At 29.3% G+C, this 26085-nt stretch overlaps 1 protein-coding gene across 1 annotated transcript in view; it reads right to left on the reverse strand.

Moving 5' to 3' along the window:
• The window catches only part of LOC142319294 (neuroligin-4, X-linked-like), an 894612-nt gene that overhangs the window by 141939 nt on the left and 726588 nt on the right, over nucleotides 1-26085 (reverse strand). The window lies entirely within an intron of this gene.

A 26085-nucleotide genomic window follows, 5' to 3' on the forward strand; every position in this document is an offset into this window, starting at 1 on the left:
CGACAGTAAAAACAATAATTTTTTAATTATATATAGCATAATTAAGAACATTCAGTGTATTTTCAAGATGTATTTTTTTAAATGGTATTTTCATATTTAACGGGTCTATTACAACACTAAATTATTCGGTAATATGAAAATTTACAACTGCCCATCAACTTCACTTAAATATTTTGTTTAAGAGCAGTTCTTATGGGGATTGGCAAACCTAAAGAGGTTTACTAAGCGTATGTTTGTTTGGTATCTGGTTGAACATATGCGTACGCTCGCACAAACTCTCTACTCGATTAGTATTGAATTGCAGCATAGCTTTATTGTTTATATACTAAGACAGCTTTAACGTATTCATTCGTAAACTTAAGCGCATTTGAACGAGTGTAATAATACCAAGAAAGGACTGTATTAGAAATACAGTCCTATCAGTCTTCAAAATAAGATTATAATTTAAGCTCGTAAAATATTACTCAGGTTGAGTATACATCAACCTGATCTTATATTGCAAGGTAATTTAAAATAATTTTTTAGAAACCTTGTTATTTACTTTTAATTAATTACAATTAACGTACTTCGTTTGTTTTTTTGTTAATATTTAATTAAAAACATTACTAAAAGAATAAATGTTTTTCAATAAAATTTAAAACAGTCTGGTAATAAATATAAACTAAAAAAAAATGTTTAAATAAAATAAAACATGCTATAAAATTAAAACTAAAATATTAGACACTTTCCAGTGTAAGAAATTAAAAGTGTTATCATTATATATAATTATTATTTAAGATTATAAATGTGCATGCTATAAAAATTTTATCAAACATTAATATAATATTGTAGGTGTAAGCCACATGAATCCAAATTTTAAGTTTTTAGGAATTGACTCTTAAACAGCTTGTTTTCAGTTTTATAATCGTAAAGTCCTTTTATGAGCACAATCGATGAATAAATAACATTGTTGAAGTCGTTCGTGAAAAATAAAAACGTTTTTAAAAAGAATAACTTTTAATCAAATTTAAGCAGGACTGCTTTCCTCAAATATTTTCATATAGTGTAAAGTAACTCATGCAGAGAAACTAATATATTTTATTAACCGTGTAAAAAGATTAAATTTACTATAAAGCATTGCGATGTTTACTTTAATCAAGTTTTGAGATTTAAAACTATGATAACAAATAGTTACCACATTTTCCTTTTTATTTATTCTTTCTACAAATTTTTATTTATGTACAGCACTTGTAAACACATTTAAAAGATATTAATTGGTATTACTATTTATTTTAACGACTTTAATTTTCAACACGGTCTCATGAATACTGTAGACTGTAAATTATAAATGCAAATACATGTTCAGCTTTTTTTATGAGTCTAAAAATAGCATTGCTATCCTTTAGAATAATAAAAGACCCGTATGAAGTACGGACTGTAAAATAAAAATTAATTAATTTGATCGAAAAAAATTTTGATTGTTATTAGTATTGATATTAATTATTTTTAGCTGACAGTTTGCACGTGATACATCCATTAAGAGACTAAAGGGATAGTTTAAAATAATATAATTTTATACCTCACGATACCCGTGACACAAGGGTTGTATAAACTATCTCCGCTTAGCAAGAAAATTATATAGAATATAGACGAACATCAATTTTAGTAACCAGTTTAATAGATTTTACAAAAATCATATGATTTTTGTAACGTCATAATTACGAACATTAAAAATATTTAAATTATGCTAAATAGTTTCCGCAGAGGCAGTTCACCAACGGCATTCGTACATAAAGTTATCTCAATTACTCTTTAGCATGAGGCAGTCAGAGAAAGGTAAGATTTCGAAAAAAAAATTATATATATTTATAAAATATGTAACGAAAATATACTTTAACAGATTTCGTTTAATAAAGTCGTGGGATCGTATTTCTATATATCTTTAACGGTTTAGGAATATTCAGGAATTAGATTAAGCCTAGCTTAATAAATATCAAAATAAAGATTGAACAGTCTATCATAACTATACTGCCAACATTACTCACATAAATTACGGATAATTATGTTTTTACAAAAATTGTATTTTAGCGTAAACATTTTTGTAAAGCAGCATGACATAGTTACTCGATTTACTAAATATTCGTTCATTGTTTAACAACACTCTTTTCTAATTATGTGATTTTATAAAACTTAAAGGTAGGTTAATTCATTGATAACTGGTGAAAACTAAATGGATATCAGTTACACACACACACACACACACACACACACACACACACACACACACACACACACACACACACACACACACACACACACACACACACACACACACACACACACACACACACACACACACACACACACACACACACACACACACACACACACACACACACACACACACACACACACACACACACACACACACACACACACACACACACACACACGCGCGCACGCACGCACACACACACACACACACACACACAATATATATATATATATATATATATATATATATAAAGGTCAGAACATTTTTCGAATTATTATTCAGTAAAAATCAACAATGCGTACGTCACTAACCTAAAATTAAAACTGCAACACAAGTAAAAAAAATCCGGTTCGGCACGCCTGAAGGGAGAAGTAGATTTCACCGTTGCGAAGTAGGGGGTAAAAAAGATTTCCATCTTAAAATTACGAAAAACTTCAAATTTACTCAATACGACAATGGTTGTATGTGAATAAAAGTTTTACATGTTTAGCATACCAAAATCTAGACTATTAAGAAACTATTATAGATAGTCTAAGATACTATTATAGATAAGATACTACTGTATCTTCTTACAATAAGAGTAAAATTTTGTTCATTCTTGCCGTAAGGGTTGATCATATCAAAAATTGTTTAGACAAAGGTTTGAAATAATGTTTAGAGGACTAACTAACCACTTTAAACCGATTCGATACTATGCCTATTAAGCTTGATATGGTTTTATTTTGTCTTCGAAACTCCATTTATTCCACACCCTGGGCCAATGGTTGGTGATATCAAAGAACTTTACTGAAATACTTTTTAGACCCTTATCCAAAGAATAGTAAGAACTTTAAACGAATTCGATATTTTACTTAATAAGAAAGATGTTGCGATATTTTGTTTTTTAGAAAAAGCCTTCTCATTTCCACCCCTTGGTCCGATTTTGGCCGTTAACAAACTCGACTGAGATTTTGGGTCAAGTTATTTTTAGGGAACAATTTGAAAGTGACTGGCGCAAATTTACGGCAGTTATCGTGTCGACAAGAAAGTGAAATGTGTGTGTATATGTGTACATATATATATAAGTTTATATATAAATATACATATATATATATTTATATATAAACTTTTGACCTGACGGTGGTTTTGGGGTCTGCATGATGTGAAACGCGAAGATATGTCGAAATTTCCCGGAAGTCGAATTATGGTACCCATTACAATAGGTAGCTTTCTTATGAAATCTACCTAAAAGGTACATCATTTCTCATAAAAAGGTGACATCTAACCATCGTTTAATGAATAAAAGCAGGAGAAAATTTATTCAATTTTTCACATGGTAATGGCTTAATTTATACTTATAAAAAAACTGTAATGAGTGATTAATATTAAAAGGTAACACAGTGGTGAAATTCTTATCAAAATAAGAGAAGAATTTTTATTCAGTATTTTTTTCCATTTAATTTTAAAATATGAACTTTAAAAATTATTTACTAAAATAATACTTAATGGTAAAATTTACATTTGGTGAGAAGTGGAACTCATAATGTTGAAAATAGCTTTTTTATGAGAGACATTAAAAAAAAGTAGTAAATAGAAACCTGCCCAGTAAATGTCTATTTCAACCGTATGAAAAAAACAGAATTATTTGGATATAAATAACAATAAGTTAGTGATAATAAAATTACAAACCCTCATCCATCATAGTTCGGTGATTAGAAACTAATCAATGTAGACCCAAGGACTTTAAAATAGATTTTCAAATAATCAACGTAAAGTTATTATAATGTAATACGCGTTTTAGTGAAACAAATTTAGCTAATTTGAAGCTGCTAAAATAAAATTTTAATTTCCACATTAAACCTATGTTAAATTATAATAAATCACCTAAATCACGTAAGCTACATTCAGTTTCAAAATAAATCTGCATTAAATTTATAGTACTGTATTAACGAGATAAAATGCTTAACTATAAACACAGTAGGCTGTAGTTATCAATAAACGTAAGCTGTATGTTGAATGAGGAATTCTAAATGTACGAGTGAGTATTTATTTACTGGTTGGTAAAATTTTGTAAACTCCTACTCCAACTGTAGATTTGATATTGACAATTTGGCAAAATAAAGAGATTTATCCAATTTAATTTTAGTCGTTTTAAAGTATGTAATAAATGACAATTAAATATTGTTTTTGAATGACAAAACATTATCCGAATGGTACCGGAACATTATTAAGAGCTTTACGAGAAAATTAATAAATCGAATAATAATACAAAGGATTGGTTTATAATACTTCTAGTTCGGAGTATCGGTTTATAAATTTAATACCCTAAGTTCTTTAAAACATAAAAGTTTAACAGCTCAGCATTGTCGCGTAAAGCTGAATACCTTCAATGTAGAAAATAGTTCATATTTAACACGGAACAAATTTCACTACACGGTTATTACTTTTAATAAAGAACCATATGATGATCTAAACAGTAACATCTACAACATACTCTGTAGTTGGCCTGTTTTTAAATCTCCTTTTGTCTTTATATAGGAACGTTCAAATTAATCCGAAAAAAGGACATTTTTGTTAATTTCTATGTTGTGGTTAAACTGCTTGACCACATCATTTTTAGGTAGATTTCATAAGAAAGCTACCTATTGTAACGGTACCATGATTTGACTTCCGGAAAATTTCGAAATATCTTCGCGTTTCACTTCAAAACCATCGTCAGTTCAAAAGTTACAAAAAAAAAAATATATATATTTCACTTTCTTGTGGACACGATAACTGCCGTAATTTTACGCCAATCACTTTCAAATTGATACATAAAATATAACGACTCAGAATATCGGTCGAGTTTGTTAATGGGCAAAATCGGACCATGGGGGATGAAATGGGGGGAGGGCTTTTTCGAAAAAACAAAATAATGGTTATAACTTTCTTATTAGATAAAATATCGAATTCATTTAAAGTTCCTACTGTTCTTTGGATAAGGGCCTAAAACCTATCTAAGTAAAGTCTTTTGATATCACCAACCATTGACCCAGAGGGTGAAAAAAATGGGGTTTCGAAGACAAAAAAAAAACATACTTACCTTAATAGGCACAGCATCTAATCGGTTTAAAGTGGTCGTTGTTCCACTAAACATTACGTAAACCTTCGTCTGAGACAATTTTTGATATGACCAACCCTTACGGCAAGGGATGACCAAAATTTTGCTGGAATTGTATGATGGGGCTTGTCGTATGCTAAAGATGTGAATTCCGGATTCTATAAAAAATTGGACTTTTTGTATAGAATCCGGATATTTTTAATTGAATTATTTTCAGTTTCATAATTACGGTTTGTTTTTTTCCTTCTAGGCATAGTGATTTTTAGGGAGAGGCAATTAAAATGTAACTTAAATATTTTTTATTGATTTTACTTATTAAATAATTAAATTAAAACGTTCAAATAAAACATTTACTATGACTAATTATTTAAGCAATTAATTTTTATGCACATAAACACTTTTGACTTTTATACATCTGACACTACAGAAGCCTACACGATGCGTAGAGTGGTAAATTACTGCTCGTGAATTTATCATAAATTCCCAAGCAACTCTGCAATCCTAGCAGCAAATCAACGCTTCTAAGCGCTGTAATAATACAGCGCGTGAAGATACCTCATTTTAGCAGCCAAATCTAGCCTAAAAGTTTCACTTGTACACGGCGTAATTCACAGCCCATAGACCCCTGGCCTTAAACGTAAAATTCCTTTTCAAAAGTTCATTAATCAAAGAAAAAAAAATAAATAAAGAAAAAAAATCATCTCACATGATTTAAGTAAACCTTGATATGAGTAGTGCCTTTATACGTAAATGATATTTCACTAATTTATAAAGACAACGTCTTTTGTCTTTTTCATTTGTTCTCGATAAAAGCGAAAACTATTGAACCAATAATTACGAAGTTTTAACTGTGGTTTTCTTATATCGTAGTTCAAAGCTCACCAATCTCACCACGCTGCTACATAAATCATAAATAAAAAATCTATCAATAAATAACCCGGAACTTCTTTTACTAAATTTAATCTCATTGTCTATATCGATCATTATGAATGTCAATACTGACTTATTCGGACAGTTATTATGTGATTTATTAAATCAATTATCATCATCCATAAAATATCAATTTGTATTATTACGGTAATCTACGTAAAAACAAATTAGTTTGATAAATAATTAAAAGGGCTACTTACATATTTATTTAGGTTTTGATGGTTTGAAAAATATTGAATATCCATGTAAATATCAACTTCTTCGGAAAGTCATTATGTGCGTTTACTAAATTATATTGTTATTTTATAATCTGGAGGTGACTCGCGAGAGATTTTTATATACTGAAATATGATGCTCCATCAGGATAAGCAATACACATAACTGGCATAAATTCGACCTGCAATTAGGTATTAATAATTTTATCATGTTTCATAAAATTTTATTTTACTGAAAAGTTGTTATTCGTTCAAACTGATCTATTTTATCTAGCAAGTTGTGAACATCAATAATTCTGAGAGAAACAGCCTCCGCGTAATTACTAAAAACTAATTCCAATATTTGAAGTTATATACGGATATAGGGCGAGCTAAGCGGCAATGGGGGATGGATATATATATGGGGGGTGTATATATATATATATATACACACATATACATATATACAGTATTAATGGTAAAACATTGAGCTCTGTCATCCCATTACTTTTTTCTATTAGTCATTAGCAGTCAAACATAATTTAATTCTTGGCGATTTGTAGCATTTTAATAATTAAAAGTATTAAATTGGGAAAAATACTTATAGATTTTTGTCGTATATTCTAGGTTACATTTAAATCATTTGTTCATTAAGAAAATATTTGTATTATCTGTAGAGAAAGTGATACATATTTCATGAAAACAAAATAAAATTATTTACTGATTTTTAATTATTATATACGTATTTTCATACATTAAAAACACAATTACTATTTAGTTGATCTACAAGTGACTTACATCGATTAATCCAAAACAAAAACGGGGAGACTATGCTAGACGAGATATTTACTCGATTTGGGCTTGCATGCTTTTTTGATAGTCGAATTTAGATTTTTAATTTTTTACGGAAGATAAAACCATCCTTCAGTTAATGAATAGTTAAAATGATAAACAAAATAAATTAATAAACATCTTGTAATTCAATATCTGTAAACACGATTTCAATTATCTATTATTATAGATGTTTCCACGTTATTAACCTTCAATCATAGTAAAAGCGAAGATTCTCTTATGATCAAAGACGATAATTATTGATGTTAATAAATCTTGCAATAATAATAGTAAAATGAAGAACAATTTCGTACGGGTAAAGAAATGCTGTGCTTTGCAATTTGAAGTGAAGTATTTTAAACTATGTCGTTTCAGCTGACATGAAAATAGCGTTCTTGTCTTTGATGTAAGACCACCTACTCGTTAACGAGTATGTATTTAAATTACCCTTTAATTTAAGGAGAATAAGGCACATGTAATTTGCTTCATATTTATAGAAAATTTCACCTTTCATAATTTACCAAACACTCTACATTTTGTTTATTATGTTCGATGTATCATGTGCGGCTTTATTAAAATAAAACACTGTTTGTCAGACAAAACAGCCTGCTATAATACATCCATAAAATCAATCACCTGTATATTTTATTTATTTTCACAAATTATCTTATAATTATTAATAAAGATATCACCACTAAGCATAACAAAATATATGACTGTAATAATATATAAAATCGTCTATAATTATTAATATAGTACATATTATGAATATAGTATATATATATATTAAACAACATGTTGTTAAGTAATTAATACGCCCAGCCCAAAAACAACTGAAGATAAATTAATGATCATTATATCCGTTCTTGTTACGGTATAAGTGCACATTAAGAAGGATTTTTTGAAATTCCATGTTTAAAAGGTTAAAATGGAATAAAATACGTATTTTTTAATATTCTGAAAAAGAAATGAAAATATAAAGTTGACTTTTGGTGAGTGTAATCTTCATGTGAACGTCTAAAAAGCTATTTCTACAATTTTTTTAATTCGATATTGACAGAGCTGAAGAAAGATAAAAGGCTTTGAACAATAATTGCAAATTTTTACATTTTTGACTATACTAGGCGAAATATTTATTCGATTTAGGCTTGTAAATACTCTTCATGCAAATATATAATAACCATTCTCAGGTTTTTTGAATTAAAATTTTCTAAAGGGTAAAAAAACATAAATTGTTTTTTTTTACATTTTTACCGATTTACTGTACCGCTATTGAATCACTCTTACGAATTTTGATAACATTGTGATAATTTATTCTTTTAATTCTGATTATGCATTTTGCGAGAGAAGCTGCGACGGGAAATCTAAAAACTATTAAAATATTTGTGGATCATATACTGACCAAACTGTTGTTCTGAAGAAATTGCAATACACTGATCGTTTTTATAAATTGGTTTAATTTTTATTTTTCACTACTACTCTCACTCTCTGTAAAGCGGGTCCCGTCTAGACAGGACCCACGGGATCCCCTTTACAGAGTATTTCATTTTTAAATAAATCTCTTGTAATTATTAAATACATAATAAATTATAACTAACCTCTTATAAAAATGTATAGCATTGTAAACGGAATTCAATATACTTTAGTCATATATTATAAGTTATATTGAAATAATTTGTTCAATAAAAAAAGTATTTGTATTATCTGTGGAGAAAGTGATACATATTTTATGAAAACAAAATAAAATTATTTACTGATCTTTAGATTATTACATACGAATTTTCATCCATTACAATACAAGAAAACTAGCATTCATACTTTTTTAAAATGCAAAAATAGAAGAATTAGATTACTGCTGTAAGAAAGTGCGTATGATTTTACTTTTTTGTTTATTTGTTGTAACTAATTTAAAATAATCTATTTTATTTTATTGTATTTTGTATTCTAAATATGTCAATAAGTTTATAACAATTACTTCCAGAAGTATTTAAAACCTAAATCACACAAAAAAAAATCATTGCCTATGTTCTTAAATTAAATCTTACAAAGTCTACAGATCGTATACCGTTTCACCCTTAGATAAAATGATTATTTGTATTATTTATTGTGTAAATAATTGGTTATTAAGTTTTCTAATGAAGGAAAAAAATCAGTTATACTTTGTCTCTTTTTTTGGTGAAAAACATTTGTATGTCATCATCGCCCGGAAAACAAAATATAAATATAAAATGTAACAGAGTAAAAAAATTTTAAACAAAATAAAAAATAAAAAAGAAAATTTAAAAATAAACTAAAATATTAAAAACAGAGATAAAATAAAAAACTTAAACTAAAATGTTAGATACAAAAACATACAACTACTGTAAAAAAAATCTAAAACACTTATCAAAAATTAGTAAAATATTAGCACTCCAGAGAAAAAAAAACTCCTGGTCCAAAACTTCTTTATTAATGCCCAGGATTTGACGAATTCCTGGGCAATTTAAATTTACGACCCAAGGCCGCATAACGTATGCATTCCACAAAAATGTGGCGCACAGTTAAGCGGCAGTTGCATCGTATGCATACTGGTGAGTATACTGCTGACAACAGATACCCGTAAGCAGCTCTTGTATGTCCTCTCTCCAATCGGCACAGGACCACTTCCTCACGACGAATTTCCCTGTATGAGTAGTCTCATGGCAACACAGAACGTTTAATGTGCCGGAGTTTTTTATCTGCTGCAGCCGTCCAGTCATCTTGCCACTTGTACGAAGAGTGAGTTTCACATAATTAATAAAATCGGATGTAGTAACACGGGTACTGAAATATGGTTGACTACATGCGTCTTAAGCAGCGGAATCTGCACGTTCATTACCCGGAATCCCCACTTAGCTAGGGATCCAACAGAAACTCACTCGTGCGTTGCGATGGTTCAACACGGCGATTGCATTCTAGATTTCGATAGGATGCCTGGAATAAAACTTTTCTAAGGCTTGGAGAGCACTACACGCGTCACTACAAATAATGATGTGACAGTACTTGGGATTAATGATATTCAAACCTTATTTATAGCGTATGGTTCAGCAGTAAAGATACTTGTAATAACAGGTAGACCAAACGTATAGGTTCGGTCATTAACAATAGATGCGCATCCAACGGTATCGTTCTGTTTCGATCCATCTGTGTATACCACTCACTACTTCTGGGTTTGTCTTGGTGAGAATATGGTGAAAGAAAATAGTTGGTGGTGATTCTTTATTGTTTTTCGTGAGGTCAAACAAAAATTTATAAGGTTGATTGTCCACGGAGGATATGAACACGGATAAATAGGAAAAATAGAAGGTGCGTCAACATTCATAAGGTGCAGTAAACGCCGGGTACGAATACCTACAGGTGCAGCATAACGTGGACGGTCCTCATTCTTCGAAAATAAGTATTTCCAAGAACTGCGTCAAAAGGCGAATGATTTGGCTGTTCCTTAAAGCGGTTAAAATAAGATGCTAACACCTGGTTCCGTCTATGTACCTCAAAGAAGTTTATTAAGAGCCACCTTATTTTCTATAGCCATCAACAGTACTTTGCCTCTTGCCGAACTTAAGTTGTTAAAGTACAGTATCGGTTTTAAAGAACCTTCACATGAAAATAAGCGAGACATTGTTGCTACAGTAATTTCAAAAAAATTAATCTGTTATAATTAATGAGCGTTTAATTACAATTGGAAAAAAAATATATATCTATATATATGGCTTCACCTTCAGTTGTATAAAATTAAATTTATTTCGATTTTAAATATAATTCCAACATAATGAGGAAAAGTTTCTCTTAAGTATAATAATTTTCAATATAAGTATAATTCACGAAAGCATTTATAACTGGACATAAATTATGAAATAAAAAAGTTATAAATACGATTTTATTTTAAAATGTTTAATAATTATTGATTTTCTCGAGTTAATGAACTCAAAAATACAAATTTAGTTTATTTTCAGTGGGATATTTTACCACTACATTTTAGTATACTTCTATTTATCAGGCTTAAAATAAAAATTCTTCGGTTGCGGAGTGTACGTTGAAGTAGTTGCTAATCCTGGTCTTCAAAAAGTTCTGAATTGTCTCGTGATTTCTTCATATTTGATAATTTATCCAAAATTATTTTCACAATACAATTGTGAATTAAAAGTTAGCCAAATCACTTAAAAAAAGTGAAAACAACTATAGTAGTAGATAGATGTTTGATTGTTTATATGAAGGAATTAAATTCTGACACGAAATATTTTGAATGAAAAATAGCCACACGCATAATTTGTTATTTATATAAATGAAAAATTGAGATGAATTTAATTAAAAAGCTGAATTAATTTTTAAACAATTTCTTTTAAAGAAAACTTATAAGTATTAAAAACATAACATTTTGTTAAATTGTTATTATTTTGTTAATTAAAAATGTGTTTAAATTCTTTTATTTTTGGTGAAAACATTAGAGTAACTTCTCTAAAACAAACACTGTACTGAACACATTTTTACAAGAAAACTAAGACTAAAGAAACCGGTAATTTCTGACAGGTCGGTGTATAAAAACATAAGGAAATATTATTGAGATAATATGAAATTGAGATAAATATAAAATTGAACAATTTCCTTCCGGTTTTGTTGTTTTCAAAAGAACATTTTTGCTTATAATAAATGATTCAGAATAAGGGACTTTAAATTTAAACATCTTTATAAGTTCTTTAACTTTGTAATTATAGTAATTATTACTATCTTTAATTAAAATTATAAATTAATAATGACAGGTAAAACGACTTTCAGCGAGCACCTAACAAGTTACGTTGCAAAAGTAGCATCCGTGTTTTGATCTTAAAAAAAAAGAGTAGGGAATTTGAAAGCTTATTATCTTTTATAAAATAGACCTTAGGCTATTTGTGTCTTTTGTTGTCTCTAACTAAAATACTCCATGATGATATGAAATCCCTCGTGTTCTGTATAATATTCATGAAGAGACGATACACAAGATTAAGAAACTTTCTTTAACATATCTATTCTGTATAATATTCTCTACTGTTTCATACATGTACTCTTTTATATAGTTAAGTGATTCAAAAATTCCACTTTGGAGAACAGTAGATTAGTATCTTAGTAAGCAAATTAGTAAACTACTAAATTTGACTTACATCTTTTAATTATCAATAAGATTTAGATCTAATGTTCTTCTAGCCAATCAGCACAAAAAAGATTAAATTTTTAAAACCTTTAATCGCTGACAAAATATAATGGCTACTGGTAATGTATAATTATTAACAATATATATTAATTAATAAATGTAATTGACTGCAGCTCGCCCTCTTTTGTATAAACTTAAGAGATAGAAAATCTTTACTAAAATTTAGCTAGAAAGTGATACAGTAATAAGTAATAGAATAAAACTTTGGGGTTCAGATGTACGAAAATAACTAATTTTAATTATCTTTCATTTTATTCCTAATATTAAGAAATAATAAAAACTGTTAAATAAGTAACCTCCGGGACCATCGTTAGGTGTTATTTCAGAGGATGTGATGAATTAACATTTTTGTAGCGTGTGAAAATGCCATTCCTGACCGGGATTCGAACCCGGGACTTCTGGATGAAAGGCCGCTGATAGTTATCTTACGGCTAGAAAACGTTGCTAGAAATGTAAACATTTTTAAAAGATCCACGCTAAAAATCGACAAAATAATTGAAAATATATTTAAAAATATTTATTTTTATTTTTGCATCATTATTGATTTAAGTTCATTGTATTAAGTACTGATCTCAAACTTTCTTTCTTTTTTGTCATGCAGCTTTGCGGTAATAACTAAACCGTATAGCTATAACCAAAAATGATTAGAATTTTTATTTATAACTACTGAATAAATATTTTTAATGACAGATTTATAAATATATATATATATATATATATATATACATGCTCGTATTTAAAAAATTTCACTTGAAGATATTTAATAGCAAGTTTATTTTTTATAATTATACTAGCTGCAGGGCGTGCCTACGGCACACCTCCGCAGCTAGGCCCTCCGGGCGGGCGGCGTCTCGGAATGGTTAGGTGACCAAAATTGATTATCTCTTGTATAAAAGTATTTTTTTTTAAATGATGAAAACTGATATAACGAGAGTTAAATTAGAAATTCAACTCTATAAATTGATTAATATCAATTTATAAACTAATCGGGATTTTCCGCTAGTTATCGGTACATTACGGTGCTTACTTTTTGGTTATAATTCATTATTTTATGAAGAAAAACAATCACATAAATAAATAAAAAATATGTAAAGAAAATGTAAAGCACCACTCTTAAATTAAACGCACTAAAATGCAAAAAATAATTTTAGGACTGTATCTCAGAATGAATTTGATAACAAGCTTTGATGGTGCTATGTAAGATTATGTGAAAAGTCATTTCTTCAAATAAAAAATTCGATGTTTTTGCCAATTTTTCTTATGCGTGTTTGCATCCCACTCTTTAGGCCATTCATCACGCAAAAGAAAAAATTAGAAAATATACCAAATTTTTAATTTGAAGCTGTAACTTTCACATAATCTTACACATCCCCATCAAAACTTGTTGTCAAATCCATTCTGAGATACCGTCCTAAAATTATTTTTTACATTTTAGTGCGTTTAGTTTAACAGTGACGTTTAAAAGTTTATTAAAATTTTAAAAAAGGTATTTTTTTATTATCTTTTTTGCACCCTCAACTCCAAAATCACCTTCCATGAAAATTGTTTGATATTTCTCCATTTATTATGTTAAATGGAAGAAACTAAATAAAATTCCGCTGAAAAATACACAATCAATAAAAAGTTACCTAAGATTTATTTTTTGGGGGTGGTGGGTGAATTATGATGAAATTTTATTATAATATTATTACTAAACTTTGTTATTTAAATTTCTAATAATAGAAATTTTTAAATGAACAAAATATTTTGAAAAATAAAAAAAATAAACATTTTAATATTTGACCAGCTACCCCACCACAATGTTGCCCCCAAAGTTTTTTTTGGATCACTTGTACTACTAGTATGCCTAGGAAGATATTTAAAAAAATATGTTTAAAAAATGTGCAATAAATAAAGGAATTTTATTTTTGTTGAAGATGGAATTTTGGGAAACAATTAAAAAAAAATGGTGAGATAAGTATGCACGAATGTATTGAGCTTAATTAAAAGTCGGATTACATTGGCAAAATTTTGAGAAAATTGTCCCCGAAAAATATCCCCACCACCTGGAGATATTGATTTCAAAATTATATGAATCTTTCTATATTCACGAGTCTCTGTATAAAATGTTATCAAAATCGGTTTACTCAGTCAAAAGTTAATAAGCTTCAAACACGCCAATACACTTACATACGTACGTATGTACGTACGAACATTGCTCTACTTTTTTTTGTGTTTTGGGGGTTTCTGGGTCATGAAATGTCGAGAAATGAATAACAATCAACGCTTCATTTTTTGACTGATTACTATCCTTCTTGCAGCATTGCTCTAGAGCTATAATGCTAGAGAAAAAATAAAATAAATACTGGATAAATGCTAAGAACATGTACTTATGGTGTGGTCCATAACTTTAATGATAGTAAACGAGTAGACATGAGACACTAGTTACCCTCAAAAAATGGCATAGCCAGTCTGAGGGAAAACAAAACACCCAAGATAGGCTTACTAAAGAAGGAAGGAACGAAGTGATTTTCCATTGATTGAACTGTATGTATTGTTAAATATCATCATTCAAAACCTTGAAATAGGATTGATATTAAGAACTAGGAATAACATGCGTGTATTCATCTCAAGATCTGACTGTGAAATAAACAATATTATTTCTGAGAATATTCTATTAATGAGAATATAATTTGTAATTTTGTTTTGACTTAATCGTACGAAAAGTGAAATATAAAAAGTTCATTTAGTTTACTAGTCTAATAAAACATTTTTAAGAAGGTTAAAAAAAAAATGGAGTAAGAAATCTGTGGGAAATTTATGTCTTGCATTAGTAAGAGTAACTTTTAAATATGAATGTTAAGAAGAGAGAGAAAGTTTTTTATTTCGTAAAGAATTACAAACATTTATTATAAAATAATTTTTGTTAAAGTTTATAATAAAATATAATCTTTACACCGATTGCTTCTTTTAAATATTTCATTTCTAGAATTCACTGAAATTCAAAATATGATAATCTTTTCTTTTTTCATAACTTAAAATACGTGCATTATGTAACCTGTAGTGAAATACATACCGTGTTTGCACAACTCACTACTGCAAAAAAATCTGATGTCGACACCACATGATTTCTTTGTTCGCGTATTAAATTACATATATACATTTTTTTTTTTTTTTTTTTTTTTTTTTTAATGAAAAGTACCTAAAATTTTATTTTATCATTGATAACTTTTGATATTTTTTCAATTTTTTTTTTTATTGTTATTACTGAATTATTATTTACTGTAAAAATGTTTTGCCATCAGACGTTAATAATTATTAATAAATAAATTAAAAGAAAAATAAATAAATAAAAAAAGTAGATGAAGTCTGATTCAAATCGATGTGCCTTCCCCTAGCAAGTTCCCAATATCTCAGTAATTAAAATTATATTTGGCTATAACTCTGGAACCAATAAAAATAAGTACCACTTATGATAGATTGTTGAAAAGTTCTCAATGAGGTCTTATTACTGCAGTTAAGAAAATATCCTAAATCCAATTTTTTGGTTTTTGGGGCTTTTTGGACACTTTTGGTTTAGTCGATTGCAATCAAAAGTGGAGGTACACAAGCAGATGTTACAAATCCAAAATTTCAACATCCTACGGCAAATCGTTTTTGAGTTATACGAGATATACGTATATACATACGGCTGTACGTACTTACAGACGCTCGCCAAAACTAGTCAAAATGGATTCAGGGATGCTAAGAATGAATATTTCTGTGGAAATCTGAAAATCGAAATTTTTAGCGATCACATTTCCATTACTTCGTACAAGGAAGTAAAAGTTTGATTTTTCTTGAGCTGGAAAAAAATTATTTTATTAAATTATTTAACTTCATCTTTATCAAGTGAGATACGTAATTTTAATATTATTCAAATAAAAAAAAAAACATGGTTAGGTTATTCAAAAAATAAATATAGTTTATTCGTGTTAATACCCTTAATAACAGCAAGAATAGAATGTCTAATATTCTTAAACTTAATACTAACGTTTTTATGTTGATAGTAAATACAGAAATACAAGTAAAAATAAAACAAAATTTACATCGTGTGTTTTTTCACTGATTTATATGATTTTCATAAATAAATTAGTAATCTGGTTTTTCCTAAACTGCACGTAAATAAAAGAAGATTTTTTATTTTTTTCAGGTATTGCATTACTTATTTTTTTAATTTTTTATTTTCTAAGTATTATTTAAAAAGATTAAATACTTTATAATATTTATTTTTATACAGTTCATGTTTTAGTTTATTTATATATATTTTCCTCTTCTCACCTTAATATTAATTTGCTAAGATATAATTTTTGTCGTTTTTATAAACCAATTAATAAAGTTTTCTATTCTCGTATAAACAAAATAAAAGTCATTAAAACAGATAATTAAAAATTAAAAATCTTTTATTTAAATAAAAACTGAAGAAAATAAAACATATAATTAATTTGATTCTAAATTAATCTTCTTTTCTTATTTTGTGTTCTTATTCCCAGAACAAGCTCTAGAGTTTTTTTTTTATTTTTTTTATTTTTTTTTAATAATACTCGTGAATACGGTTAAATATTATTATTACATTTCACTCTTCTGTTATTTTTCATAATATTGTATAATAACTTTACGTAAAATGAGTTTAAAATTAACTGCCATACAGTATTTTCAATGACGCATGCTTTTTTAATTAAATAAAAAAAAAAATGAAATGAAATATGTTTACAGTTGCAACATAATTCAAATTTACTGTCACGTTACCAAATAATGTTAGGAGAAGAGTAGTATGATATTTTCCTGTTTTTTGCTTAAGGGTCAAAATTAAAAAAAAACAATTAATTTAAAAAATAAAACCAACATTTTTAGTAAAATTATTTTATCGTATAAAATGATAGGATAACTTCATAAACACGAGTGCGTTGGTGCGTGGACACTTAAGCGAAGCTTCTTACGCAATATTATATGAATTATTACTTGTAGTGATGCAAATAACGTATTTACAGTATTATACACAAATTATATATATATAGTCTCCTCGGCAAAAGGTTTGCCCAACCTTTTGCCGAGGAGACATAGTGCTTCTATTGCTTCTATGCAATTATATGGATACCAATCCACGGCAGTCATGATAGGCGATGATACATATATATATATATATATATTTTTTTTTTTTTTTTTATTATTAATATGAAGTATGAACTAACAATGAAATACAAATATTACAGAAAATATTTATTTACATTAAACGGATTACATTACATTAAACGATAAACTTCTTTTTTTTTCGTATGCTTCATTATTAGGTAAAGATTATGAACAATACAGATTCTTCACAGAAGCTCAATCATGTCTAGGTTATGATGCGCTTTTATTTGCAGTAAGTCGGTTAGAAATAGTAGTAGTCACGATTAATACAAAATTAAATTAACAAAGCATAGAACGTGTTACACTACTCCTTTTCAACATTGTTTAATATAAAGAATGTATCGATTATTAAAATAAAATAAAAATTAATGTAAAAATGAAAAACAAATATGAGCGTGATCATAAACCGTTCCAAACCATGAGTGGCTTAATCGGAGGACGTCTTCTTACCCTCAAACTGACCACATTCCACAGTCATCAATCCGGCCTCGTGAGATGCCACCGATGCAGATGCCTCGAGATACATCCACATCGGTAAATTCCGCTCTAGTCAAGTTTACCTTCAAAGAAGACATCAGAACCTAACTCTACCACGTAGTCCTCAGGAACTGTTAAACTAACAGCCTACCCGCGGAAGATCAAAGACCCCGCGCCTAACTCTATATTCTATCACCACCTAAACCGTACGTACCTACATTACAATTGACTGCAGTAAACTTTCATGCCACGACAGCATATAAAAATTCAATCAGTTCATGTCACGACAACAAATAACAATTAAATTAGTGATTGGAGTGCTACCAGCGAGAATAAATGCCCTAGAGGACCTCAGGTCTGGTCCGTTCGGAAGCCGAGTATAACCTCTAGTTTCCCACTTCGGCTCCAACTTTGAGAACCGCTTGGATTTGCAGCTAGGGAACTGTATTATCAACTAGCGCTTGACGCTTTTTCGTGACGCTAGTTTTTTTCTCAGTTGCCACCCCATCCTGAAGGGTGTGCCTGCGTTAAGAAGCTTTGCCAAAACATTTTTCCAGTAATTTGATCTTATCTGTAAATTGGCTTTTACTAACTATAGTGCTGATCTCCGAGTCAGTGACAGCATCTCTGCCTTTCATCTGGATGTTATGGTTACGAGTACCGGTCGGGCATAGCATTTTTTCACACGCTATTAAAAATTAATTTTCATTTATCTGCAGCCGCCTTAAGGATGCCAGCCAAAATAAAACGGAATGTAGAAGAGTTAATTGCTGGATTTGACTTTCTCTCCTTCAACTCAATTATAGACATTCAACACCTATTCATTGTTTTCAGACAATACACAGTAGATACATTTAGTTGTGCGAAAAAGATTAGTGCAGAGCACCTAAAGTTATTAAAAAGTATTTATTTTTTTTTTAATATTGGTTTATTCAAAAGGTTTGCTAACCCAGAATATTTATGTGGTAAGTTATTGAGTGGAATTTATTCCTGACTCAATATTTTTTTTGTTTTTAAGAAGTATGATTAAAGAGAATCCAATATTGTAATAATTCTAACATCGACAATTTAAAACCCATCTGTCAGAAGAGAAAATAAATTATTTTCTGTAAAAATAAGTGAAAGAACAAAGCCTATGATTTTTAATGCCGGTATCCTTTCGACCAGAAGTGATTATAAGAAATTCCAGTATATTTTTATAAGATTTTTTATTGTTTTCAAATTGAGTGTCATTTTTAACAAATCAGTGTCATTTATAGGATTTAAGCTAAGATTTTCCATAACTTATTCAAGAATACTCAATTATTTTTAATTTTGCAAAATCAGTAATTATTTGAATTTGTATTAATTTTATTTGTATGATACATGAGTTTTAATCTTTTCTGTAATATCTGTTGAATTATTTTCACTGACTGATCTGAATATTTCATTTAAAATTACTTTTTCAATTTTTTTAAAGATTTATTGGTTTGTTAAATAATAACCAATTTTTCAACTTTTCTTACCGATCCCTGAAATAAACACTCATTATTATTCTTTCAAATAATTTAAAGAAAATGCGTATTTTGTTCGCTACATATACGAGATATTTTCTAATCCTCTTGTAGTATTGGCAATGCAGTTGAGATGAATCATTTTTTTTTTGTTTCATGAAACTTAGTCGTTCTAGAGTGATTAGCATAAAGAACAACATATTTTCCCAAAACCTTAACAAATTCTGTAAGGAAAGAAGGGTAAATTAATTGGTACTCTTCGGAATTTCCTCCCAAAAATTTTTCTATTTATTTATTTTTTAATAATATATGACGAATCGTACGCATATCAAAATAACCGAACCAAATATAATCTACGCTCGCTAACCTCGTCTAATTAACTTTAAGTACACAACAATGATGCAGTCTTTAATGATGGCTGATAAAGTTTATTCCATTCTTATTTATGAGAATTTCTATGGCGTAACCGACGGAAGGTGAGCAAGATTTGTTGAATTTGATACTTCAACGAATTAGTGAGCTTCATCCTGTAGTACAATTATCGTTAAGTAAAATAAGTATTGTGTTTATAAAAGTTTATAAAATTGTCATTATGATTTGTAATAAATGTTACACTTAAAAATATATTATATGAATTTTTAATTAAACTCTCGTTACTCCAAAATAAATTTATGTAATCATTATAATACATGCATTTTTAATGAATTATGATATTGCACAATATTACAAGTATACATCGTTACAAAAAAAAAATTGGGGGAAAATTCGGAAAGGGTAACAATTAATTACCTAAAAAGAATTTTATTTCGGATAATTATTACGGAAATCGCTAATTACGAAACTTGAATATCTTATTTTTACTTTCCCCAAGGATTTTATTAATTTAATCAATTTTTAAAAGAACTGTTATAATAATTATAAAATAGACTTGATAGATTTTGTTTGCACCGAATTTATTTATTTATATTTTTCTGATTGTTCCTTACTAAGTTAAACTTAACAAACAGCTTATGAGAGTTTCTATTATCTAAAGCAACTTTTGTGACAGTTTCATAAGACCGGCTGTAACAAAGGAACTAACTGTAGCAAAAGGAAGGCATTACATTCTAACAAATACGCTGATAAAGGAAAATACAGATAAGCTACTTCTGTACTGGTAGGAGTACATGTGCTAGACGTGTCGAGAATTTAATCACCAAAATTCAAATTTCTGACTTAACTTTCACTTTCTGTAGCTAAGATAACAAAGGGCTACTACCTTCGCACATTCTTAATTGGGCATTTGACAGCCTTACAAAATCAACTGAGTAGTGTAGGAACACAAATTGTTTTCGCTAACGCTTGTTGGAAACTAACTTCCATTTCAAATTTAACTCGCATGAATTTTACATTAACATGTACGCAAGTACAAAATTCATACGCATTAACTAATTCACCAACACTACGGAATAAAATTATATAATTCGGCAGAACAACATAATTATACGATAAAAAATTATTTAAGTTAAACAGGTTCAATTGAAACCATCTACTAGTTATTAAGTGAAAAGACGAAAGATGATTCCAGGAACATTTTGTTAAGAGTGGTTGTTTAATGAATATCTGTTAAAAATATATATATATATAAAATTTTTTTATGCGTATAAATTAAAAAAGTTGATATAGCTATGACTTCAATTCGTGTGATAAAAAAAATAATATAAAAATCCGTAGAAAAACATCTAAAAAACATATTTTTAGATAACTCTTTTGATTTCTATAAGGCAAAACTGAGTCTCACGGGTTATAGACTGCTACTATAAATATCCTATAACAAAATAAATAAATATATATATTTATTATAAGACCCACCAAACATAACTTTCGCTCGCTAGCAAAGCGAGCGTAGGTTAAGTTTGGTTGATTATATTTATACTTTAGATTTATTTATTAAATAAATTTATATATACAGAGTGATTCAAAGAAACGGGAAATTTTGAAATTTGTGTTGGTAGCCGTGGGTGATTGGTACCACTTGATAAGTGGCGCCAGCCTCTCTAACCTAACCTGCCATTTAGTTGTCATGGATCCTTGGAGTGGTGCGCAACGTGCATTTGCTATCAAAGCGTTTTACAAAAACAATGACAGTGTTGAGGGAGTGCGTAGAGAATTTCGCCGTCATTTTAATCTGGGGCGGTCATCAGAACACGGTGCTGATGGACCGTGTTCCATCAGCACATGCAATTAAAACATGGATATCTAATTTTGAGGAAACTGGTTCGGCAATGAAAAAGAAACCTCCAGGCCGTGAGCGAACAGTCCGTACACCACAGAATGTTCAAGCTTTACAAGATGCTGTCACACGAAGTCCACATCGGTCAATCCGTCGTCTCTCAGCATCTTTACAATCGCATAGTTCAAGTGTTCGAAGAATGTTAGTGAAGAACTTGTAATATCATCCGTACAAGTTAAAGATCATCCAGGAACTGAAACCGAACGATGCAGTTGTGCGAGCACAATTCTGTAATGTAATGCTTCAGAAGATAAATGATAGCAAAGAGTTTGTTCACGAACTGTGGATGTCAGACGAAGCACATTTCCACCTCAGTGGATTTGTTAACAAGCAAAATTTCAGATACTGGGCACAAAAAAAATCCTACGCAGCTACACCAGCGTCCGTTGCACAGCCAGAAAGTGACCGAGTGGTGTGCTATGTCATCTTACAGTGTTATAGGCCCTTATTTTTTTGAGGATGACAACGGTCTTGCGATTACAGTGACATCGGCTCATTACGTAGCCGTGCTTGAAACTTTTGTTGTGGAACAACAAAATAGATTTCCACCAATTCTTAACACAGCCTGGTTTCAACAAGACGGAGCAACGTCACATACTGCACGAATATCGATGGTAGCTGTACGCCGATTGTTTGGACAACGTGTCATTTCACGAAATGGTGACATTAGATGGCCTCCCAGATCGCCTGATCTCTGTGCTTGCGATTACATTTTGTGGGGTCACTTTAAAAGCAAAGTGTTCTACAGTAGACCTGCTACAACGGAAGAACTGAAGGCATAGATCCGAGAAGCAATTGTGGAAATTCCAGTTGAGATGTTACGTCAAACCATGACAATTTAACGAAGAGACTTCGTGAGTGTTTACGTAGAAGAGGAGGTCACCTACAAGATCATCTTTAAAAAATAAACTAAAATGTATGTATCCTAAAATGGCAACATTTGTACAATTACATGAAATAAAATTCACCTTCTAAAAAAACTTTTCATTAATGTTATTTAATTTTTTAAATTTCCCATTTCTTTGAATCACTCTGTATATATATATATATTTCGTTATCTCATAACCGAACATGGATCGATATTTATTGGATATTTATAGCGGTGATCATATTACCCATGAGACCAAAAAAAAACTTCCTAGATTATATGTTAAGTGAACTAGATTATTAATTTTATTATAAACTACATCTTAAGAAACTGTTATTTGGAATTAATTAGTTCATCGGTTTGGAAAACTGGTTATCATGAAGGAAGATTAAATGGGATTACATCATCTGTTCTATGATGAAAGGAGTAAAGTTAAATCCAATTAATTCACTGCTTTGAATTGAATAGTATTCATAAAAATTCAGATAACTGATTTATTCCTTGTTTTACTTTCTTTTTATTTACATATTTTTGTATTATAATGACGAACAGTGTGTGATTTCTGATTTATTTAATGATAAATTAATATTTAAATATACTATTTACATTAAAGGACTATTTAAATAAATACTTTTGTGTTACAATTCGATGCAATAAATTATACTCGTACACAATTACATGTATTTTACAATCTTACAAACAAAAACATCACAACTAAAGAAAGCAGAATGAGCTTTACCAGTAAATAAAATTGTTTATAATACGAGTTAATATACTGACAGTCTAAATAAACTTATTTCATTAATCATAGATTACAGTAAAACATTTCTCGTGTTCATAAATTCTTTAATCGAGTGAATGACTCATCCATCATTTAGAGAATTAAAAAAAATTGATATATTATACTCTTGTTATCAATCACTAAATTATAACCGATTTAACTAACCTGTTATTAAGGTAATTAACTGTATGGCCTAAGGCTAGGAAGGTTTCGAAAATACTTTATTGAGAGCTGAATATGGTCCATCTATTTATTGTGAAGCATTTACGAAATTCGATAATGAAATTTAACTTACTGATGTGTGTGCACACACACACGCACACAAAACATACATGCACGTGGGAGAGACAGAATTTTATACTTTTTAAATATATGTTTACAAGATTTATTGAGGACCTACGAAACATGACTGTTATGATTATTTTCTGCTGAGTAACATATTGCAGCTATTTGTACAATTTAGCCAGAACATAACAACATAATAATTGTTTTAAGTATAAATAACAGCATAAAATAGTACTTCAAAACTAACTATTCCCGAAAGGAATAGTAAACCTTACTTATGCCCATGTCATACACGGTCTTGTCAGTAGCAAGTTTGCGGCGTTGCGTCGTCAGTTTAATCTACCTAGAAACGTCCGTGATATCTTGTGCAATAATAACGGAATTTTGGACCGGATGTTTCTCTTTTTGCATAGTACCAGGTTACTGCAAAAAGTTTAATATTATCATATATATTTTTCTGTTAGAAGAGTTTTTTAATAATTTTAACCTTTACTTTCAATTTTGATTTTTTTGGTTCTATATATTTAATTTTACTATCCGGGGAGGATACCCATCGGAATTTTTGCATTACCCATCGGAATTAGTTAAGTTTTATATAGTTTTTTATTCGATTTCTTTAACTTTTATATTTCAACGAGAAATATAAAAGTATTTAGTGGTATTAGTTTTGAGTTTTATTTTGCCTTCTTGGCTTGTTTTAATAAATTTTAATTATATGGTTAATATTACATTTACAGCTTATAAACTTTATTATATTGGAGTTATTTTACCCTTTTATTAAAAAAATTCCGGGCGATGATAACGCCCAGGCGTTTTTCGCCCACAAACAAAAAATGTAGCAAGTTTGTCTTACGTAATAGAAATTTTAAAATTATCTTGCTTTCAAGAAAGAACTTTAATCAGAAACCAGCGGCATAATTAGTTTGGAAATGGATGAATTCTAATTTATTTTTGCAAAACAACTAAATCAATTTCCAATTGTCGCGATAAAATGGTTGATGTCCTTCTCATGACCCTCTTTTGTACCGCTATTAAAAGTAGTTATGACGTCATCAACAAATGTTTGAGAGGATAGAGATAGACGGAGATAACTTACGATTATCAAGAAAGTAACGATTTTATAAGAAACAAGCCGATCAGGGCTCGCTTCGCTCGTACTTCCCGTCTATCCGTCTGGAACCTCGTGTTGGTTATCCTCATGGTTGTAAGAATAATACCGATAAATAACAACCTGAAAAGCTCTCTTTCCTCAAACGTTTCCCTCGTTCTTGACAAAGAACCTCAGTTATGTTCCTGCTGCTGACGAATCTCCCGTTGTTCAGGTGTTTCCGACGCCTGATATAATAGCTAATAATGAAATTCATAATTATAATCGTAGAAAAGTCGAAAATATTCTACATTTTTTTATGGATTGCATGTGTAAGAATGGGGAAAGAATAGGAATGAAAATAAACATAGGAAAGTCAAATAATTAAATTTTGTTTGGAATGAAAACTGATCTTGAGACCTAGAATCAAAGCTAAACGGAATAAGAAAGAACAATATCAATGGTGAAAAGAGCATAGAAAGTGAAAGGATTAGTAAAAGCAAAAAGAATCTCGATTGGAATGAGAAAAAGATTTATAAAATGCATTATAAGGACTGTGTTGTCAAACGATTTTTAATCGGGTATGTCAAAAATAAGGAAGAAAGTGTTTTAATAATTTTTAAAAGGTTGTAGTGAAGAGTGGAGAAACTAAAGTGTAAAGAAAAAAATTAGAAACGAGAAAATATTAACTGAGAAAAATAGGAAGATTAAAATTTGATGAAGATGATAGGAAAAAGGAAACTATCTTGGTTAGGTCTTATTTTACGTAGAAATTGTGGAAGGAAAGAGCGGAAGAGGAAAAAAATGATTAGGATGTTTATAAAGGGCAAAGGATCATTACAAGGGAAGATGCTATACGAATATAAAGATCCCGGGAATGAGAAAAATGTAGAATGTTCAATTGAATTATGTCGAAAGATCGATTCACTATACAGAAAGGAAAACAATTACTTTTCAATTATATTGGGTGTTCATCCTTCCTTGAAAACAACTGCTTTTTTTATCTTTTTACCATCCTCTAAAACAATCTAAAGTAAATGTAAATCTTTGAATTTGTTAATATTAAAATAAATTGAAAAGTAAAATATAAAGTTTATATAAAAGAAGTTTACTTAGGTTTTATGGGGCTTATAAAATATAAACACGGATGCTTTAAACTTACATCTTAGATTTATGCGTA

Source organism: Lycorma delicatula, chromosome 2 (genome assembly GCF_047948215.1).
Source record: "Lycorma delicatula isolate Av1 chromosome 2, ASM4794821v1, whole genome shotgun sequence".
Classification (NCBI taxonomy): Eukaryota; Metazoa; Arthropoda; class Insecta; order Hemiptera; family Fulgoridae; genus Lycorma; species Lycorma delicatula.